At 43.5% G+C, this 23,179-nt stretch overlaps 1 long non-coding RNA gene and 1 pseudogene across 1 annotated transcript; both read left to right on the plus strand.

Annotated features, from left to right (window-relative positions):
• The first annotated feature begins 6,284 nt into the window (after positions 1 to 6,284).
• On the plus strand, positions 6,285 to 11,602 carry LOC133229817 (zinc finger protein 154-like; annotated as a pseudogene).
• Positions 11,603 to 13,230: 1,628 nt separating this feature from the next.
• LOC133229831 (uncharacterized) lies at positions 13,231 to 16,130 on the plus strand. The gene is made up of 2 exons (XR_009730652.1): positions 13,231 to 13,319; positions 15,749 to 16,130. It is a non-coding gene; the product is annotated as an uncharacterized LOC133229831 (long non-coding RNA).
• Positions 16,131 to 23,179: the final 7,049 nt, after the last annotated feature.

Raw genomic sequence — 23,179 nt, forward strand, 5'->3', positions numbered from 1 at the left:
TCTTCATTATTGTTAATATTTTGCTCTCTTCTCTCTGGAAAGATCTCTGATGATTCAATGGTGAATCAGTAGGTTTCTAGCAGTCATGAGATGGCTTATTCTAACAAATCATACCCTGATCACACACTGATAGGGATCTTTCAATCCATTTGTGGAGAGTGAGATTTCTTTCCTTTTTATACTTCTCTTACTCTAATTTCTTGGCATATTTATTGTCCTGCCAATTTCCTAATTTTGTTCAACTTTATAAAATGCTACATAAATCAAAATAATCACTGAGAAAATTTCTACTCAATCATTCAGGTATGATTTTTCATGTATAGATTTGATTAAATTATTTTCCAATTCAAGAAAATGTTTTCCATCTCAGTTTTCAATCCACTTTAATATTTTATTGCATTATATATTTTATCTCTAAATTGATAATCAAGTTTAATACATGTATGCATCAATAAATTATTCAGCATGTACAAGTCAGTATTCCCAGGCACTCTGCTATGTACTATTAACTCACTATGGTTTTCTCTTCCAGAATAAGTTATTGGATATATTTAGTTTATTGTAATAAACATTTCTTTAAGTAAACTTTAACTAATAAGGTCTGCAACAATAGTATTTTCTTTCCAATACATAAAGTTAAGTGACCTCTCAGTATTTTTATTCATAATAGCCTTCTTATATAGAAACTTGGTTTATATCTATTATCATTTAGAAGTGGTTTTCATAATTTCTGTTTAATTTCAAAGGTTTTGACTTTTTTTCAATTTTTCCATCACATTTCTTAGTCTCATGTTTTTCAAATTTTTGTTTGTTTCAGTAACACTGCATTTAAATTATAAAATAGAAGAAAGCATCTTAAAAATTAATATTGATTTTTAATTTTATTGCATATATGCATGCCCATAATTTCTTGTTAATTATAATATTTTAAATGATTCTTAGTTATATATGGGTCAGCTTTGAGTATGAAGATGTACTTCTTCATTTTCTCAAAATATATATATTCCTAATATTATAGCATTGAAAATGCCAGACACATCACCACTCTTATAAATCTTTTGAATATGTCTATAAAGTACAAATTGTCTTTTATTATGACAAGTGCATTAACATTTCACACTAACGAATACCAATAACTTAAAATTCAATGTTTCTGCTTTTTATAAAATTTATTTTTCATAATCATTATCTTTAAATCATAAGCAACATACTCCCATTTTATATTTACTTATGCATCTTAGTTCTCTTTTATTTCAAAAATTTGTCTTACATCCTTGTGTTGTATTTGTCATATGTGTGTGTGTGTGCTAAGTCACTTCAGTCATGACCGACTCTTTGTGACCCTGTGGACAATAGCTGGCCAGGCTCTTCTGTCGATGGGATTTCCCAGGAAAGAATACTGGAGTGGGTTGCCATTTCCTTCTCCAGGGGATCTTCCTCACTCAGGGATCAAACCCGCATCTCTTAACATCTCTTGCACTGGCAGGCGGATTCTTTACCACTAGTGCCACCTGGGAAGCCCCATTTGTCATATATATGATGGTGTAACTAGGTCCTTTGGGATAATTTTCCATGTTTTCTAATATAATTGCATTTCTTTGATAGCTTTAACATGTTCTCCATTGCTTCCAATAAATGTATATAATTACAGCCCGGGCCATTGATCTCTGGTCACAGTGCTCCATAGGCAGGGCTGAGTTGTTGTTTTTTTTTTTTCTTTTGGTTGCACCAAGCGGCATGTGGGATCGTGGGATCTTAGTTTCCTGACTAGGGATTGATTCTGCACCCCCTGAATTGGAAGTGTGGAGTCTTAACCACTGGACTGCCAGGGAAATCCCATGGGCTGAAGCTTTTGACTGCAACATCAACAGATGCCCTGAAGTCTGAGTGTCTGTGTTTTTCAAAGTTAATGACTGATGCACTAAAAATTTGTATTCTAAGGCAAGTCAAGAAATAAACTTCATATTAAATTATATGAAAATTTTCTATGAAAAATTTTTTCTGTTCTTTGGCCTTCCCTTCCCCTCTACTGTATATCATATATCTGCATTATGCACCCCCCAAAACTCCCCATTGGCAGAAATACCTGCTTAACCCATAAAGAGCCAACATTTTCCTAGCACCAACAAGACAACGCCTTAAAAGATAACGTGTCTGGGCTTCCTTGGTGGCTCACTGGTAAAGAATCCTCCTGCTAATGCAGGAGACAAGGATTCCATCTGTGATCCAGGAAGATCCCACATGCCTCAGAGCAACTAAGCCCATAAGCACAACTGTTGAGCCTGTGCTCTAGAGCCCAGGAGCCACACTACTGAATAAACGTGCCGCACAACTACTGAAGTCCCTGTGCCCTAGAGCCCATGTTCCACATCAGGAGAGGCTACCGCAATGAGAAGCCTGCACACCAGAACTGGAGAGTAGCACCTGCCGGCCGCAACTAGAGAAAAGCCCAAGTAGCAGGGAAGACCCAGCATTGGCAAAAATGTAAATAAATTATTGTTTTAGGAAAGATAACATGCTCCCTTGATGGTGTAAGTGATCATGATAACCTACCACTCTGTACTTACAGAACTGGATTTAGCCAATTATGTATGGCATTTAAAGTAGCCTTTTGTCGCAAAAACCTACATAATGCTTTGATCTTTAACAAGCGTAACAGTTCTTAGAGTTTTCTGAGAGCATGTTCCTGGGTTATAATCCTATTTGGCCTGAGTAAAATGTTCCATTTCTTTCTTTGATTTTTTCGTTTTATGAAACCTTAGTTCCCCCACCATGGGTCGAACCTGTGGTCCCTCTGTTGCAACCGCACACTCTTATCCCCTGGTCTGCCAGGCAGGTGCAGACCCATTACTTTTACTAGGACGTAGTGGGTTCAATTGTTATCAGGGTTTTTTCCATCCAATATCTTTTTTCCCCCACTGTACTTTTCTCTTTTGTGCCACTGTCCGCTGCAGCTAATTGGATTGAAGTAATTGATTGGTGGGGCTTCCCTGGTGGGTCAGTGGTAAAGAATCTGCCTGCCAATGGGGGAGACACGGGTTTGATCTCTGGGTCAGGAAGATTCCCTGAAGTAGGAAATGGCTACCCATACCAGTATTCTCGCCTAGAAAAACCCCATGGACAGAGCAGCCTGGCGGGCTACAGTCCATGGGGCAGCAGAGTCAAGTACGACTGAGCACTCTTTCTGCATGAAAGTCAAAGAGTTAGTCGCTCAGCCGTGCCCATGTCTTTGCAACCCCATGGACTGGGTTCCTCTGTCCAGGAGATTTCCCAGGCAAGAATCCTGGAGTGGGTAGCCATTCCTTTCTCCAGGGGATCTTTCCGACCCAGGTCTCCTGCATTGTAGGCAGATTCTTTACCATCTGAGCCACCAGAGAAAACTTCTGCATATTCTTCAAAGGGAAATGCTTGATACCTTCTCTTTCTTTAGCCTTAGATAGTTTGCGCACAATTTCCCCAGCCTCCTCGCGGAGCAGCTCAGCATTTTCACCTGGAAAAGGAAGCTACATGACTCAGAATTCCTTGCGTATAGGCTAAGGGAGATGGAGTTTCCGTTTGGGCACAAAGGGTCGGGGCGGGACCTCCTGACTCCGCCTCCAGGCGGCCATTTTAACTGTCCCAAGCTTGTGCCAGGTCCAGAACGCTAGGTTGGGACGGAGGTGACGCGATTGAGGAGGTCCGGGAGGAGGTGCTGTCTGGGCTGCACAGAGGCGGGCCCGAGGTTCAGCGCCTCCCGGGTGCCCCGCGCCAGGCCCAGGAGCAGGACCGCGGCGCGGGCATCCCCTGCCTCCCCAGCGCTCCGGCCCCCCTGCGCCTAGAAGTCCGATGGCGGCGGAGGCACTGAGGGACCCGCCTCAGGTAAACGCTCGTCCTCCTGTTGCAGGAAGGCGGACCCCTTCCAGGGCCTGAAACTGGGCTCTTGTCTAACACTCGGAAATGAATTGTACACATGTGCCCAGGAAAGGGCACCCGGGTGGAGAGCAGTAGGGTAAGGGGACCCAGGAGAACTGCTCTGCCGCGTGCCTCTCAGCCTCGGGTTTTATGGTGATGGGATTAGCTTCCGGGTGGTCTTTGGACAACCATTCTAATTCAGAGTCTTTCGCGGTGCCGCACGCATCGATCGGCCAAGATGGATGCTAGCAAGAGGGATTCCGGGAAGTTCACGGACACGCGATGTCTCCTTGAGACCTTTCCCCAGCTCTTCCGGTTGGTGGTGGCTTATGAGTTCCAAATTCCTTATCAGGATGTCCTGTCAGAAAATAACTCATGCAAATGGTTACTATGGTGCCTGGCCAGGGTGGACGGTTTCAGTCAGTGTGCTTCCCCTAACATATGTATGGCTGAGTCCCTTCACTGTTCACCTGAAATAGGCTGAGCCCCCACCGCCCTCAGCCCACCAGACACTAAAGCCCAAGCGCCAGACGCCTGTTTGCGCTCCCACAGTCCCGGCCCCGGGTCCAGGACGGTGAGGCAGTCGTGAGTGGGGTCTTGCGTCTGACAGTTTGCTGGCGCTTGGGAGAGAGTGACAGGCAGAGGCACCCGCAACTGCAGAGGCTTCGACGTGGAACTTAGCTGGGTGGATTCGGGCATCCTGGGGTCCGTCTATTGTCTGCAGGGAATAAACAACACGAGGCAGCTGTTAGGCCTGGACTAGTCGAGTGCAAGTTGTTCATTACTGTGAGAACCCTAGAAGCCATGGGGAGTTTTAAGGAAGAAAGTGCAGAATACACGTCGGAAGTTAAAATGTTTTCAAAAGCTGTTCAAAGGAAAAAGATGCAGAGACATCATATTGATGACTCCGGGGTGCTCTGGCCTGTTTCATTCAGCCCGGAGAGTAAGATCAGGGGGAAATGTGGTCATTTGTGAGCATCAGTAGGCCTGAGGTACACCACCAATGGGCTAGGCTTTGAATGAGAGTTAGGTGGACAGAAGAAGGTTGTGACAGGTAAGGGGACAGCAGGTACAGCCTCAAAATAGCGTAGGGCCACGGATGTTGGAAACGAACAGACGATTGTGTGTGGTTGAGTCTCAGGTAAGAAATGGATCCTGTCAGGGAGGCCTTTAATAGAAGATTTGGGCACTGCCACTGCTACTAGGAGCCATGAGAGGTCTAGGGAATTACTGGATCCTGTATGAATTTGCCAAACATAACTCTGGTTGCTGTCTGCTAAATTGTGGTATAAGTCCTAAAATTAAGTCCCAGTATTATATGCTGCCTGGACATGTGTTAAAACTGGCAGGACCTCAAATGACCCGAGCACCAGTTCCCCACCTTGCTCTGCTCCAGTGGATAGGGTCTCCTTAACTAAACTACCCTTTTCATAAAGGGGATGAGGTATAGTTCCTGCTTATCCCTTCGCAGTGGGTTTCAGTGCCCTGTCAGCCAGCCCTTTGGGGTTATTTAGAAAAGAAAATTGCATCCTCCTTTGGAGAGCACGGGCACCTTACCTTCTTGGTACTATAAAGCTTACATCCCACAGCTCTGGGTTGTCCACTCTTCTCCAGAGTGTAACACCATGTATCCCTGTGTGGTGTGTGGTGTCCTCCTATTCTAGCTGTGAATATATAGGATTAATAAGATGCTACTGATAGCATCTGTCCAGTGTTAGTTGTCCTATGTTTGGTCATCACTACAACTCGAGGCAGGAATCCCCTCCTCACCAGTGGAGGGAAAAGGATGTGATCAACGTAGTTCAACATCAGGGGAGGCCAAGGACAGGCTTATAGAGCGGGATGGTGAGGTGGTGCTGGCTGAGGGCACATGACTGTGGTGTCTGGAGATAAGAGGGATGTGCAATCTAGAGAGTGATGTGTACATGGAGAGGGTGTGTGTCTGATGGTCCCAGGTCCCTGGTATTGTGACTTACATGACCTTGACCGTATCAGGGTTATTGCCTGGCAGGAGTGTTGGATTCCTCCATGTCAGGCCCACAGTTTAAGTATCTGTTTGTGCACCTGTCTCTTGTCGCTGATGGCTGGACCCCATAATCAGTGGGCCTGTAGGGACACAATGGCACCAGGGCCTAGTTTCTCCTCTGACTGGGGAGATTGGGAGGAGGATGGTCATAGAATAGACGTACGGGGGAGTGGATTGTAGGTCGTCTTGAGAGCGGCTTGTTTGTGATTTCATCTTTCCCGACTATGACAGGGTAGTGTGACTTTTGAAGATGTGGCTGTGAACTTTTCCTGGGAGGAATGGGGTCTCCTTGACGAGTCTCAGAAACGCCTGTATCATGATGAGATACTGGAGAACTTTGCACTTAAAGCTCCCTGGGTAAGAACCTTAAACCCACGCCTGTGCCCTGAGCTAGTCTTGGCCCTTTCTCTTTTTCCATTGGCAAGTCTCCCTTGTCATGTCAGGACCCTGGGCACTGCTTCCTTTCTCAGTTCCCTGAGTAGGTGTTGTGGCTGGTAGGACTGAGCATTGAGCACTGCCCTCTTTTCTCCTTGATAGATCCAAGACCTGCTACCCCTTGCCTCGCAGGGATGGATCCAGAGTCAGGAGTCTTTCCACCTTGTTTACCCTCTCCATAGCCAGGTGAATTTTCCAGATCCAAGGTACCAGTGTACCCCAGGTTCTGTTTCCTTTCTGTAGCTAACATTTCCTCATTCTTGCTTGTTCCAGAAATTGCCATCATTGATCTGCTCCTTTTATATGGAGCATGGGCTATTCTTGCAAGATACTCCTCTGAAGTTCTTTTTATAATATTTAATTTTATGTCTTGTGCTCTGTCATGTGCTGAGTTATTTTTGGCCAGTGCTGGCTACTTTTCTGTCCTGTCTTTACCATAGTCTTTGAATCATCCAGGTTCTTCATAGTTGTTCATCAAGAGGATGAAGTGGAGAGGTTCACAGAATAGAAAGGACTCCAACTACAGCACATGGAACTCGGACATAGTCTGGTCCTAATAAGTGACCCCTGGGGGAGGGTGTAATGTTAGGGCTATATACAGATCATACCAGAAAGCTTTTCTCTGACTAGCCTTTGGGTGCCAATCACAATGGTGGCCATACCTCATTTCTCCCTGTACTTCCCCATTCTTCGGTTAGCCACCTTCTCAACACTGTTACTTGTCATTTCTTATTTCCGACTTAGGGCTAATTCTTACCTCCCTGGACTCCATTCCTCAGTGCTTTTTCACACTGCTTCTTCTGCAGTGCTGTCCAACATCAGCCTATACCTTTTATGTCATAAAGTGTGTACATCTTTAATCCTTCAACACCAGCTGCTCTGTTACAGTTGGAATTTCCTGAGCCTGAATATAACTTACTGCATAGTATTCATGTGTCACTACTAGTCAAGGTCCTACTGAAAATTGTTTGCAGAATGTGCTGTAGACTCTGCCTCTTCTTGTGTTATTCTCCATGGTTGTGTCCTTTACTTTGTTAGGACTCCCCCATTCTGTAATCTTTAAAAGCCCAGTGCTGCTAAGCAGCCCCATCCTTAACTTGAACGTAACCACCTTGTCTTGCAAACAATCCCATTGATTCATTCCAGGGTTTATGATACCCACATTTGTAATGGGCCTTTTTCTTTGCACAAAGTCAATGTGTATGTCACCAGCATTTCTCTGCTTTCGGGTTGTTGGCATGGAGAAGAGGATAAGGAGGCATTTTCTGAACAGAGTATTTCTGATCAAGGATGCTCACAGATCAAGATTGTTAAGGCAGGTCTGTCTCTCCCAGAAGGCCAACCTCTATGAGATGTGTGGCCTGATCTCAAGTGACATTTTTCACTTGGCTGAGTACCAGGAAACACAATGTGGGCAGGAACTCCGCGTGAATGGGGTATGTGAGAAACCATTCTATTTTAGAGTAAACCTTCATCAGCACCAAAAGCCACATATTGGAGAGAAACCATTGAGAAGTGATGTGAGGAGAGCCTTGGTTGTGAGCAGCTGCAAATTCTATGTATCAATGAAGCCTTTTACCCTTGGGAATATTGGGAAGGACTTCCTGGGCAACTCAGGATTTCTTCACCAAGAGGCCACACACACCTGGCAAAAGTCACATAGTGAAACCGAGTGTGAGGCTCCCTTTCTAAGGGGAAAAAATCATTATAATTGGGGAGACTACACAAAAACTTTGAGTGGCAAACATGCAGTTGTTCAGCACCAGAGAGTCCTCACTAGAGAAAGATGTTACATGTGCACTGAATGTGGAAAATCATTTAACAAAACTCCCATTTCATTAGACATCAGAGCGTTCACACTGGAGAAGGGCCTTATGAGTGCAACAAATGTGGCAAATCTTTTAGCCAAAGCTCAAACCTCATTCAGCATCGGAGAGTTCACACTGGAAAAAGGTCTTAAGAGTGTAAAGAATGTGGGAAATCTTTTAGCAAAAGCTACAGCCTCATTCACCATCAGAGTGTTCATACTGGGAAAAGACCTTATGAATGTGGTGAATGTGGGAAATCATTTTCCCAAAACTCTGTGCTCCTTCAACATCTGAGGGTTCACACTGGAGAAAGTCCTTATGAGTGCAGCGAATGTAGGAAATCTTTTCAGCAAAGCTTTGCACTCCTTCAGCATCGGAGAGTTCATAGTGGAGAAAGGCCTTATGAATGTGGTGAATGTGGGAAATCCTTTAGATATCTCCAACCTCATTACACACCAGAGATTTCACACAGGAGAAATGGCTTATGACTGCAGTTAATGTGGGAAATCCTTTAAGAAAAGCTCTTCACTCCATCAGCATTGGAGAGTTCACACTGGAAAAAAGACCTTATGAGTGCAGTGAATGTGGGAAATCATTTCACCAAAATGTTGTCCTCCTTCAACATCAGAGAGTTCACACTGGAGAAAGGCCTTACAAGTGCAATCAGTGTGAGAAATCCTTTAGATACATGTCCAACCTCACTACTCATCGGAGAGTGCATACTGGAGAAAGGCCTTATAAATGCAGTGAATGTGAGAAATCGTTTAGCCAAAGCTCTAACCTCATCACACATCGGAGAATTCACACTGGGAAAAGGCCTTACAATTTGGGGGATCTGCTGAGTTCTTTTTTTTTTTCCTGCTGAGTTGTTTACCTACAACTCCAGTCTCTTAAAACACTGGATCAAGGCCTTATGAATGCAATGAAAGTGATAAGGCCATTAACCCAAAGTCTTGACTCTTTGGAACCACAGATTTCAGAAGGAAAAAACACCTTACATGTGTAGGATTGTAGAGTTTCCTTTTTCAGTGGATCTACACTCGAGATCTCTCCTGGTGGTACCATCTGAATTGAACATCATACATCCAAACATCTGCAAATATCCCAGGTGTGTGGGAGCTATATTGTACTTTTTAACCTGGCCTCTTGCCAGACTTCTGTTGCTGACAGTTTCTGTAGCCAAAGCCATTTCATTTCTCCCACCTGGCAGGTATTCACAGTGTACAGCATTCAGCCACCCCAGGGTGTTCAGGGAAGGAACCTTGATTTTTCCCATTCATGGGAGGGATTGTGAGAACCCTGAGCAGCACTCATTTCCTTCTTGTTGCTTTGATGAGTTAAGTCACTGACATGACCCATTTGGGGCCCAGAGGACTCTGCCTGTTGCCCAAGGCTTCCAAGGAAAGACTGCAGAGCTTTCTGGTTCTAATCGGTGGCCTGAATGTGTATTTTCTGGGTTCAGAGGTCCATCTAAGGAAGGAGTAGTCATTGTGGCAACCTTCAGTGCTTCTGAAAATAGCATGAAGTTGTCTTGTTCACGGGAGATATTGCCTTGTGTGTGCACACTGGTGAGGAACACACTCTCAGGCCCTGCAGTGGAGCCGTGTGCTGTCACATGCAGAATTCTGTAGGTGGTATCACTGGCTGTAAGGTTATAGTGGGAATGGTAATTGTTACAGAAAGCACTAAGTTAATAGTGGGAGTAGGACACTATTACAGACTGGTTGGATGTGCCCATTTAAAAGAGCCTCCACAGTATCCCAGTCATTGTGGCTGTGAAGGATGAATATGTACAGAATTCTCAGGCCTCCTAAATTGTGCATCTTGTATTAGCAGAGAGTATTACAGGAGAAAATAATCTGAAAGTTTTGTGGTTTCTGTAATCTTTCTGAGCTATCCTCCTCAAGGCCATTTCTGTCCAGATAGAAAATTGAGGATAGAGAGAAGGGATATCTTTCAGTGAGTAACAGACATTGTGACAATATTCCTGTTGAGTCACGTTGGGAACAGTCTTTGTTGCTTATATTTTTGACCACTGAGGCCAACTGCCCCTCCCAAAGCATGAGGCAGGAAGTGGTGAAGTCAATATCGGGGATTTTATTTAAACAGTAAGAAATCTAGATTTGTATTTTGAATATATTTTTAAGTTTTAATAACCTAAAAATACTTGCAGTAAAATGCACGTAGTTAAAATGCACACTTTGATAAGTTTTGACATTTATATAAATCCGTGAAACCATCATCACATCCATAAAAAAAAATCTACTTTCATTTTTACCTTGTTTCCTTTTTTGATGTTACTCTGACCTCTAGTCAACCATTGGTTTGTTTTTCTTTAGATAAGTTTTAATTGTCTAAAATTTTGTATGATTAGAATCATGAAGTGTTTATGCTTTTCCTCTCAGGTACCCTTATGTGAAATATTTATCAGTGAGTAGTTTGTTTTTTTATATTGATGAGAAATATATTCTGTGGATATACTCTTTGTCCATTCATCTGTTTATCCATATTTGAGTTCCCAGTTTTTGACTGTTGCAAGTAAAGCTGCTGCAGACATTTGAATACAGTAAAAGTTCTTCACATGGTTATGTTTCACTTTTCCTGTATTTTCCTGTACTTCAGGCTGCGATGCCTGAGTTACAGGCTTAGTGAATGTATGACTTTTTAAAGAACATTATACTATGTTAAGATAGGAGAGGTTACACAAGAAAAAGATGAAAACCCAGCAGTCTTCCTGAGCTAGGTGATGAGAGGCATTAAGGAATTATATCTGTACAGACCCTGAGTCCACAGAGGGGAGAACACTATTTGCCATGCATTTTATCATGCAGGCTACTCCTGATATCTGTAGAAAATTACAAAAGCTTAAGCTGGGCCCCAAACCCTATCATCAACCTTGGTAGAGGAGGCCTTCGAGGTCTGTAACTATCAAGACTTGATGGAGGAGGCCAATAAGGATAAGAGACTAATAAAGAAAATGCAGCTCTTGGCTGTTTTGATTCAGCCACAACCTTGAAGGGACCTTGAAGGACTGAGAAAGCTGGGCAGACCCCCAAGACGCCACTTGGGCCTTAACCAATGTGCTTCTGTCAGAAAGGGGGACACTGGATGTCTTGAGAGCCCTCCTGGGGGACACCCAAGGGGTAACCCCGGCCAACCCCAGTTCTTTGTGAATAAGTTGGATGAGTAAGTTGGATCAGCCCACACACTGACTGATGAGTCCTGAGTGCCTGCCTGGATATAGATCCCTCTTGATCCATTTTCATTACCCCGGCAGAGCCTTGGGTCACCCTTGATGTAGCAGGTGAAACTGAATTCCTTGTAGACACTGGAGCTGCCTGCTCTGCTCTGACTTGGCCAGCTGGCCCTCTCTCCATCTGTGGACTGTACTGTGACTGGAGTTGGTGGACAGCCAAATAGAGGGTGATTTAATCTCTCCATGGCTTCCCAGGTGGCACAGTGGTAAAGAATCTGCCTGCAATGCAGGAGCCTTGGGTTCAATTCCTGGGTCAGGAAGATCCCCTGGAGAAGGAAAAGGCAGCCCACCCCAATATTCTTGCCTGGAGAATTCCACGGTCAGAGGAACCTGGTGGGCTTCAGTCCATGGAGCCACAAAGAGTCAGCAACAACTGAGCACATCAGCACATACTGTAATCTAATATGACTGTTTCGTTTTGTATTCTTATAGAAGAGTTTGGAACTTCCAGTTCTTCCATATCCTTGCCAATCTGTTTAGTCTTTTTAAACTTTTGACTTTTACAATAAATGTGTAATGTTGTCTCACTGCTGTTTTCATTGCATTCCTCAGATGTTTATGATGTGGAGCATTTTTTCATTTTTTCAATTTCCCACTAGTGTATGTCCTCTTGGTAATTTTCGTCCATTTTTATAGAAATAATTTTGACTGTTTCTTTTTTTATTAGCAAGATAGTGAAACAACAAAGACTTAATTTGAAACTTCATTCTTTAGGGATGTAATTCCTGGCCATAAGAAATAATTATTTTTGAATTCTGAAATCCTATTTTCTAATTTTTTTTCTGCTGTATATAGTGCAGTGGCCCCATACAGCATATTTTAAGTTTAATCTGTATTGCTAACATATTCCCCATAATCAAGCCAAGAATTACATTGTTTGCAGTTTCCCCAATATGAATATTCCCACCGCTGTCAATTTAAAACTTCTAATGTGATATCATTGAACGTGGAGTTTGAGAGTTGACAGCACACCAGTATATTGTGTTTCCTCTGTAGTGATGTTTTCTGGGCTTCCTAGGTGGCACAGTGGTAAAGAATCCCCCTGCCAGTTCAGGAGACACAAGAGACATGGGTTTGATCCCCTGGAGGAGGAAATGGCAACCTACTCCAGTATTCTTGCCTGGAAAATTCCATGGACAGAGGAGCTCTGATTCCTTATCCTAAAACCATTGAAGTAGGTCTACTTGAAAGGTAAGAAATAGGCTCAGAAAACAAACCAAAAAAAAAGTCAAGAATTTGACAGCACCACTTGTCACACGTGGTTCTTCCTAAATTTATTCAGCCATTGGGGTTACTATTGTGAAAGGAAAATCAAAACGGAGTCTATATTGAGCAGGGCTTTCTAAAATGGTGCAGAGACTATTACGGAAGTGTGATTTACGCACCTCTTAGCCTGGATGGAATCTGATCTTTTGACGACTTGTTGTCCTAATGAAGCCACCTAGAACATCTGCCAGGAACTCAGGATGCTTATCAAACCTTTACCCTAAAGTAACTCATGATTGCCTATCTACCTTTTGGTAGATAAAAAACTCCTAATTGCTTAAGGACAAATATTTCCTAAATTGCATCAGACTCAGTCACAGTTCTCACAAGGCAACTTGAAGAAACTCATGGCCTTCTGTCTTTGTAAGCCCCCGAGTCTCTTCTCCCGGAACACTCTTTTGGAATTACCTGATTCTGTGTCTCCTGAATTGCAGTTCTTAAAACTCCAAATAAACTCTTTTCTTACTTGCAGCCTCCTGTGTTGTTTTTTGGTTGGCATTACGTGGTGTCAGAAGCAGGATACAGGATGCAGACCTGCATAAGCCCTTACCGACTCTAACACTGCCTTGGATTCAAGTCAGGTGCCTAGAAGACCCCGTTGAGCTTTTCATCTCCTTGGTGATCCCAGATCATGGTGGTGAGTCTTCCTGTACTTAAGCCACCTGCCTTGGTAGAAGTTCTAGTTTCAGCAAAGGGTGTCCTTTGTTGCTGACTTCTGTCCTCTAGGATTTTGTCTCTGGTTTTGTTTGAGTGGCCTCCACTATTTTTAAAATATTTTACTGAAGTATAGCTGATTACAATGCCGTGTTTATTTCTTTTGTACAGCAAAGTGGCTCAGTAATACATACATTCTTTTTCACTTTCCTTTCCATTGTGGTTTGTCTGAGGATATTCAATATAGTTCCCTGTGCTATACAGTAGTACCTCGTTTATATATCCTATATACAATAGATGGCCTCTGCTAAGCACATATTCCCAGCCCTTCCCTCTCCTCCCCCTACTCTGCCCTGGCAATCTCAGGTCTATTCTATATATTTGTGAGTCTGTTGTTATTTTATAGTGGCCCCATTCCACAGACAGGGAAAGTGAGGCTCCAGAACCAGCAGGCAGCCTTGCTGCTGGGACGAGGCAGAGCAGAGACCTGAACCCCTAGGCAGAAGAGTCTCAGCTGGGTAGCTATCTGTCTGCTGAAAACGCAGGTGCAGCCTCCAAGTGGGACCCACAGTAGGGATCCCAGCTACTTTGGGAAGAGCTCCCTGACTGGCCGGAGCCCCTTGGCTCCTGGAACTCTCTGCTGTCCCTGTAGCCTCCCTGTGGGCCCCACCACCTCTCTGCAGGCTCTCGACTCACAGCTGCCCCCTTGGGGGCCTCCTTCTAGGCCCGGCCCTATCTGTCCTCTAAGAGCCCCCAAGGCAGCCCCGTCATTAGCCCCCTTTTGCACTGGGAAAACGTCATGAGTGAGACTAGAGGGGCTTCTCTTGCTGTGAGCCTGGCGGAGGTGGGGTGCAGACGTCAATCCCAGGCTCACCCACTGTATCCCCCATCCCCTCTGACCTGGTTCCATCCCAAGAAACCTCTCCTCTTTGTTCCCTCGGGCCCCTCTCAGGGTCCCTCTCAGCCTCCCCTGGGGCCCTGTAGATTCTCTCCAGCTGCTGCTGGTCGCTGTGGTGATGTGCTCAGGTGGCCTAAACAAGGCCCCACGGTCTGGGAGTTTTAAGCACCAGATTACTTCCTCACATTTCTGGAGGGTCAAAGTGTGAGATCAAGGGGTTAACCCTGGTTTTTTTGGAGGCTTGCAAATGGCTGTCCTCCTCCTCTGTCTTTATGTGGTCTTTCCTCCCACATGGTCTGAGCATCTTCCCCAGGTGTCACCCCAAACACATGACTGGCCCTTGCTGCCGCATGTGAGTCATCCCAAGGCTGTTGGTCTTCCTCCTCACGTCTCCTCGGGGTGTCTCCAATCAGTGCCCCGCTATGTGAGTCATCCCAAGGCTGTTGGTCTTCCTCCTCACGTCGCCTCGGGGTGTCTCCTCCAATCAGTGCCCCGCTATGTGAGTCATCCTAAGGCTGTTGGTCTGCCTCCTCACGTCGCCTCGGGGTGTCTCCTGCAATCAGTGCCCCGCTACTCAGCTGTCACCCAGTGATCACTGTCACTGTTGTGGACCCTGGAAGAGAGGCTCAGGACTAAGAATGTCCACTGTAACCTTCACCAGTCCCTGTCCCCATGGCACTTCTCTCACCCCCTCCAGCTGGTGAATTTAGTTCTCACCACCTTCTAGGTAAAAAGCAAACCAGTGACTGACAATGAACATTCCTTAAGAACATCCCTGTTCCCTCGTAGGGAACTGAAGTTGACCCCCGTCCCTGAATGGACTAGATGAGGCCTGGCCCATCTTGTACATCTCGCACCTTTCACATACAATGGGATGACAGTGCCCCACACTGTCACACTGTCCCTAGATACATGGAGGCAGGTCATATCCAGGACGTGAAATGTTTGTATCCAAGCTGTGTCATGGTGTGGTACCAAAACACAATCACACTGTTCGTGTTTCCAGATGGTCACATACAAATTATTTTATTCCACAGATACACACTTAAAAAGACAAGAGATTGAACTTCCCTGGTGGATCAGTGGTAAAGAATCTACCTGCCAATGCAGGAGACCCTGGTTTTACCCCTACTCCAAGAAATCCCACATGCTGAGGAGCAGTTAAGCCCATGTGCCGCAACTGCTGAACCCACACACCACAGCTACTGAAGCCCACATGCCCTAGAGCCCAGGCTTCGCAATAAGAGAAGTACACTGCAGTGAAGAAAAGCCCCGGTTTGGTGCAACTTGAGAAAAGTCCTCGCAGCAACGAAGACTCAGCCCAGCCAAAAATAAATAAATAAAAAACAAGAGATTTACTTCTTGTTGAAAATGGGGAATGAGATTTCCTTCCTCTCAGAACATTTACCTTAGAAAATTTGTAGGAACCGTCTCATCTTTTTAAAATGCATGTCTTTAAAGACTTCTAAGAAGGCCTTTTTTCATCTGGTCTTTTTTTTTTTTTTTTTCCCCAGTTTTAGGACTCAGATGTCTTTCTCAAGAACCTGGGACCTGTCTCCTCCCACTGCAGACAGGGAAATAGCTCACCAGTCAGTTCAGGTAGGAAGATAGGAGTCTCATCTTAGTGGATGCTGTGCTCCAACTTTAAAAACTACCTTCAGTTACAGAGATGAGAAGTCTGTGTTTCCTCTAGATAAAACCAGTAAACTACACAGTCACCCCATTACCAGGTAAAATTAGGACGCTGTGTGACAAACGGTATTGTCAGCTCCTCTTTCTTGAGGATTAGGGGAGTTAGATTTTTTTCCTGTCTTTACAATTTCCTAGTGGATTGCCTGTGATGCACTGTAATCCTTTAATACTTATTTTAACAATAAAATTTATTTTGTCTCTTTATTACCTTGTGGAAAAGATTTCTTGATTGGGAGAAATTTTGTTTTCATTTCCCTAACAGTCATCATCATGCACCTCTCCACAGGGATCAAACCTCATCACCCATCTCATCAGCATCTAGTGTACAGGATATATGGGGGAAGGGTGGTCAGTTCAACAGTATCAGAGACACATCTAGAATACGCCAAATTCAGATGAACTAATGACAACAAACTGTAAGAAATGAGAATTTTACAAGGTAACCCCATGTGTTAAGAGATCTGTGAGAGACAGCTAATGAACGCTTTTGAAATATATTTTGGATTCTGATTGCAACTAATCTGAGTTAAGAAACATTTTTGAGACAATTCAGCATTGATAAAATACTTATATTTTTATGATTATTGAGTTATAAAAATACCTTTTTAAAAAGGCAGTTCTCTGCGATCCATAAGTCTACAAGCAATAAATGCTGGAGAGGGTGTGGAGAAAAGGGAACCCTCTTACACTGTTGGTGGGAATGCAAACTAGTACAGCCACTATGGAGAACAGTGTGGAGATTCCTTAAAAAACTGGAAATAGAACTGCCTTATGATCCAGCAATCCCACTGCTGGGCATACACACTGAGGAAACCAGAAGGGAAAGAGACACGTGTACCCCAATGTTCATCGCAGCACTGTTTATAATAGCCAGGACATGGAAGCAACCTAGATGTCCATCAGCAGATGAATGGATAAGAAAGCTATGGTACATATACACAATGGAGTATTACTCAGCCATTAAAAAGAATACATTTGAATCAGTTCTAATGAGATGGATGAAACTGGAATCTATTATACAGAGTGAAGTAAGCCAGAAAGAAAAACACCAATACAGTATACTAACACATATATATGGAATTTAGAAAGATGGTAACAATAACCCAGTGTACGAGACAGCAAAAGAGACACAGATGTATAGATCAGTCTTATGGACTCTGTGGGAGAGGGAGAGGGTGGGGAGATTTGGGAGAATGGCATTGAAACCTGTATAATATCATGTATGAAACGAGTCGCCAGTCCAGGTTCGATGCACGATACTGGATGCTTGGGGCTGGTGCACTGGGACGACCCAGAGGGAGGGTATGGGGAGGGAGGAGGGAGGAGGGTTCAGGATGGGGAACACAGGTATACCTGTGGCAGATTCATTTTGATATTTGGCAAAACTAATACAATATTGTAAAGTTTAAAAATAAAATAAAATTAAAAAAAATAGTTTATTAATAAATAAAAAAGTCAGTTCTGTAGAGATTATGCATTAAATGACGCTGTATGTGGAACTACTACTGGGCCCCCCTTATCTGCAGCAGGTAACATCCCAAGACCTCCAAGTGGATGCCTGAAACCAAGCCCTACATGCACTGTTTTCCCTTATACATATGTACCTGTGATAAAGATTAATTTTAACAATAACTGTAATAAAACTTAGGGACTTCCCTGGAACCCCTAGATCCCAATGCAGGGGTGCTGGGTTTGATCCCTGGTCAGGAAACTAGATCTCAAGTGCCGCAACTAAGACCCAGCACAGCCAAATAATTATGTATTTGTTAAGTGAATGTGGTCTCTCAAAATATATACTACTGTACGCACCTCTTCTGTGACACTGTGAGATGATAGAATGCCTGTGTGGGTTACCAGACAAATGTATATTCATGTGGGAGAGATGAAGAGGGTGGTGAAAGATTGCTTATGCAGAAAGGCTTGCAATTTAAAACTCGTGAATTGTTTCATTTCTGGAATTTTCCATTTAATATTTTCAGACTTCTGTTGACCTTGGGTCTCTGAAACCCCTAAAAAGCAAGTTTGTGAATAGGTAAGAAATTGGCAAACTAGACCGCTGGTGTAAATGGGATAGATGAAATAAGAATGGCCATGAAGGCCTCCCTGGAGGCTCAGTGGTGAAGAATCCTGCTGTCAATGCAGGAGACACAGGTTCTAGTCTTGATCCAGAAGGATCCCACATGCCATGGAGCAAATAAGCCCATTTAAAAAAGCAAAGAATGGCCACAAAATGATGCATGATTGGTTCATCTAGCTTCATAATAGTCTCTTTTTTTGGTATATATTTGAAAGTAGTCATAACAAAATATACAATATGTCATTGTATCATTAATTTTATATGCTGAGTAGGATAAATTTTAAAAAGCAGGAGGAAAATTGGTTTGGGGATTTTGAACATGCATCAATGCATCAAAAATTACTTATTAATAAGTGTGTCAATAATAACTTGTCAATTATACCTATACATTCAACTTTTAAAATCAAATATTAAAACTTCCAACTCCTTAATCATATTTAGTTCTATTACTGTGTTCTTGAGGTTAATTGCAGCTACACTATCTCTAAGGTGGAAATAGAATATATTGTTGGGCTCCTGGTAACTCTCCAACTCCCATCAACAGTGAAATCACACTGACAGTATTTTTTTTTTAATTGAAGTTTAGTTGATGTATATTATAGAAATTACAGGTGTATAGTAATTAACACTCTTAAGATTATACTTCATTTACTTATTACAAAATATATGCTGTATTTACCATGTACAATGTATCCTTCTAGCTTATTTTATGGGCTTATTTTATGGACTTTCCAGGCGGTGCAGTGGTAAAGAATCCATCTGCCAATGCAGGATTTGATCCCTGGGTCAAGAAGTTCCCCTGGAGTAGGAAATGGCAATCTGCTCCAGTATTCTTGCCTGGAAAATCCAATGGACAGGGGAGCCACAGAGTCGGACACAAATGGATGACCAAGCACACAGCTTTATTTTGTATTTAATAGTCTCTGCCTCTTTATCTGCTACCGCTAGTCCCTTCCCCACTTTTCTTACCCCTCCTCCCTCTCCCCACTGGTAACCACTAGTTTGTTCTCCATATCTGTGAATCTGCTTCTTCTTAAAACTTCATTCACTATCATTTGTTGTATTTTTTAGATCCCACGTATAAGTGGAATCATACAGTATTCGTCTTTCTCTAGTTGACTCGTTTCACTTAGTGTAAACCCTCTGAGTTCATCCGTGTGTCTCTAAATGGCAAAATTTCATCGATTTTTTTTATGACTGAGTGGAACTCCATTTTCCTTGTGAGTGTGTGAATATATATCAGTTCATCAGTTGATGGACACTTTATCTTAGTAATTATAAATAAATGTTGCTATGAACATTGCGGTGCATGTGTTTTTTCAATGTATACATCTTTTTTTCAAAGTGGTTTTTTCTGTTTTTGCACATATACCCAGGAGTGGAATGCTGAGTCATATAGTAGTTCTAGTATTAGTTTTTGAGGAAGCTGCATGCTTTTTCCCTCAGGGTATGCACCTGTTTGCATTCCTAACAGCAGTGCACACAAGTCCCCTCTTCCCTACATCCTCTCCAGTGTTTGTTATTTGTGTTCTTCTGGATGGTAATCATTCTGACAGGCATGCATTTCCCTGATGATTAGTGATGTGAAACATCTTTTCTCGTGCATGTTAACCATATGCATTTCCTTTGGGGAAAAAAATGTGTATTCAATTCTCTGCCCATTTTTTATTTGGACTATTCCACTGACATTGAGTTATATAAGCTGTTTATGTTGGCTATTAACCCCTTATTTTGGTGGTTCAGATGGTAAAGCATCTGCTTGCAATGTGGGATACTTGGGTTCAATCCCTGGTTTGGGAAGATCCCCTGGAGAAGGAAATGGCAACCCACTCCAGTACTCTTGCCTGGAAAATTCCATGGATGGAGGAGCCTGGTAGGTTACAGTCCATGGGATCACAAAGAGTTGGACATGATTGAACGACTACTATATATATAACCCCTTAACAGTCACATCATTTGCATATATTTTTTCCATTCAGTCTTTTTTTTTTTTTGCTTTCTTTGCTGTGCAGGTGTTTTTTAATTAAGTCCGTTTGTTTTTACTTTTATTTCATTTGTTTTAGGGACAGATCCAAAAAATATCACGATGATTTATGTCAAAGAATGTTCTGCCTATGTGTTCCTCTGGGAGTTTTATGGTTTCTGGTCTTACACTTAGGTCTTTAATGCATTTTGAGTTTATTTTTGTATATGGCCATAGAGAATGTCCTAATTTCATTCTTTTACATGTAGCTGTCCAGTTTTTGCTGCACCATTTATTGAAGAATTTCTCCATTGTATATTCTTGTTTCTTCTGTTGTAGATTAATTAATCATAAGTACATGGATTTATTTCTGGGTTCTCTATTCTGTGTCAAAATCAGGGAGTGTGTAACTTCAGATCTTTTTAGAATAAGGTAAAATTTAAGTCATAAGCACACTCATGTATTGTTTCCTTTTAAGGTTGATAGACATAATTGTATTTCATCAAAAGCAAGATTTCATCCCATTTTCAGAAGAATCATGATTATATGTACCACTGAAAAAATACACAGCCAACTAAATCATGTTACACATTCAATTAAAAACATGCTGATTTTGGAGATGTGAAAACAAATGTGTGTCTTAAAATTGATGAGATGTGATATATAAAACTGGGTTGGCCAGAATGGTCAGGAGTCAGCATTCAGGCAAGCAGAAGTGTATTCCAACAGGGCTTTCACACCGTGTCTGACACTCGTCACTGACCTGTTTGTTGTCTCTGTGCACCTGTTTTGTAGGCTGACTCCCTCCAAGGTGCTAGTTGGTGCAGCGTTAAGTCCATTTGTCTCAGCCAGAAATCTGAATATCATACGGGTTGCCTTCCCTCCTATAGCTGACTCCTGTTCCTTGATTCTGCCTCTTCAGTTCCTGTAGCTGCCTCTTCCAAATCGCTGAGAGTCACAACAATCCCACTGGAGCAGGCCTCCGCCACCTGTTACAGGCATGTCCCAGGAGTCTCCAGACAGGACTCTGTGTCCAGACTTTACGCTTCCACTTGATTCTCTCCACGACAGCCAGCTGAAACATGTTACTGCCGGGTGGGTGCCCGATTGTGCTCTTCACTGTCTGAGAATGATGGCCGGGCACTGGAGCCAGTTCCCTGAACTTACTTCAGTCCAAGGCATGAATGCCACAGGCTCTTTCACACCTGCCAAACATTCTTCCCAGGTGGTGCTAGTGGTAAGGAACCCACCCGCCAACGCGGGAGACTTAAGAGGCGCGGGTTCAATCCCTGGGTCGGGAAGATCCCTGGAGGAGGAAATGGTAACCGACTCTAGTATTCTCGCCTGCAGAATCCCATGGACAGAGGAGCCTGGCAGGCTACAGTCTGTGGGTTCACAAAGAATCGACACAACTGAAGCAACTTAGCAAACAGGCTAAGGCTTCATCACTACCAACTGCACAGAATACAAAACCCACAGACAGACAAAATCAGGCCCACTCACCTGGCTGTAGATCGTTAATCATTTGAATGTAGCTGTTTGGTTTTTACCTCTTTATTAATGTGAGTAAAATTTTCTTATCTGGTGTGTGTTTAGCCAATATTTTTTCTTCCCACTTTGTGGCTTAACTTTTGGCCTTCAGAAGGAGGTTTTTCACCCAAGAGGATTTTGACTTTATTTTTTTAAAATAAAGTGCATTTAATTGATTTTTCTTCTCATGTGTGAGGCCTTCTTATAACGTGTTACAAATCAGAGCTCGTGCTCTGTCTGAAAAGACCCATGGCCATGTCACTGTTTCTCTGTGGGATCCTCTCTAATTTTCTATATAGTTGTGCACATTTTAAAGTTGGCTGAGGCCAAGATGGAGTGCCTTTTGGTGTGAGTCCCGAACTGTGTTTAGATTGGTTTTCGGACACATGTTTGCTCATTGCCCTATATTTATGGTGCCAGTTGTTGTTTAGTCACTAAGCCGTGTCCTACTCACTGCGACCCCATGGACTGTAGCCCACCAGGTTCCTTAAGTCCATGGGATTTCCCAGGCAAGAATACTGAAGTGGGTTGCCATTTCCCTCTCGAGGGGATCTTCCTGACTCAGGGATAGAACCTGTGTCAGCTGCATTGACAGGTGAATTCTCTACCACTGACCACCAGGGAAGTCCTGGGATATTGGCCTCGACATGTTTGAATTTCCAGAGGCTAGTGTGTTAAGCAGGACTGGCAGGAGAAACCTCAGCCTGCATTGCAGTGGGAGCAGGTGGGCCTGCATTCTCCCAGTTGGCCCGCAGAGGGCGACAACCTGCCTCTCTTCCCAAGGCGAGACCTGTGTCTTATGCCCACAGGCTTGGTCCAGGGCACAGCTGACAGGCGTTAGGTTTCCTCACGACCAGGCAGTGCTTTGGTTTGGGAAGAATGCAGCCCTCTGTCCACTCAGAAGGTAGCTAGGTTTCCTCAGGACCTGCTGGGAGGGGACCCTGTGGGAGAAAAACTGAGGGAAAAGTAGGGGGATGCTGCCTGCTGGGGGCTGTCTGCAGGAAAAAGGGAGGAGGTCTGTCTGAAAGGAGCCAGCAGAGGAAAAGCTGAGCGAGGAAAATGCTGATCGAGTTCGTCTTGTGTGTGGTGTGGAAGGAGCTCCAAGGAGTTGAATTGGTGGGTGGATTTTTTTTACCACTGAGCCACAAAGCCCGGTATTCACTTTGAACGTAGGTGTTTGCTTTATGGTTCTTAGTACAATTTTAGTAAAACTTTCTCATCAGGTGTGTGGTGAGTAACTTTTTTACTTTTTTCCTCCCACTCTGCGGCTTAGCTCTTGGGCTTCAGAAGGTTTCTTACCCTGCAGGATTTGTGTGTGTGTATTTAATAAATTGTGTTGTTTTGTTTCCCATGTGTGAGGGCTTTTGGTGATGTGTGGTGCCAATCAGAGCTCCTGATCACCATGATGAGACACATGGCTGTGTCAGTGTTCCTCTGTGGGGTCATGTCTAATTTTTTCTGTAAGGCTGTAGATTTCACAATTGCCTGGGGACAGTCTGGATGCCTTTTGGTATGACCCCTGAAGTGTGTGCCTAGATTGATTTGGGGCATGATTTGCTGTACATTTTCCGTCATTGCCCTGTAGTTAGGTTGCAGAAGTCCTGGGATAGTGGCCGAGACTCGTTTATTTCCAGAGTGTTGTGCCTTGAGCAGGATGGCAGGAGAGACCTCCGCCCGCTCTGC

The sequence above is a fragment of the Bos javanicus genome, chromosome 18, assembly GCF_032452875.1.
Source record: "Bos javanicus breed banteng chromosome 18, ARS-OSU_banteng_1.0, whole genome shotgun sequence".
Lineage (NCBI taxonomy): Eukaryota > Metazoa > Chordata > Mammalia > Artiodactyla > Bovidae > Bos > Bos javanicus.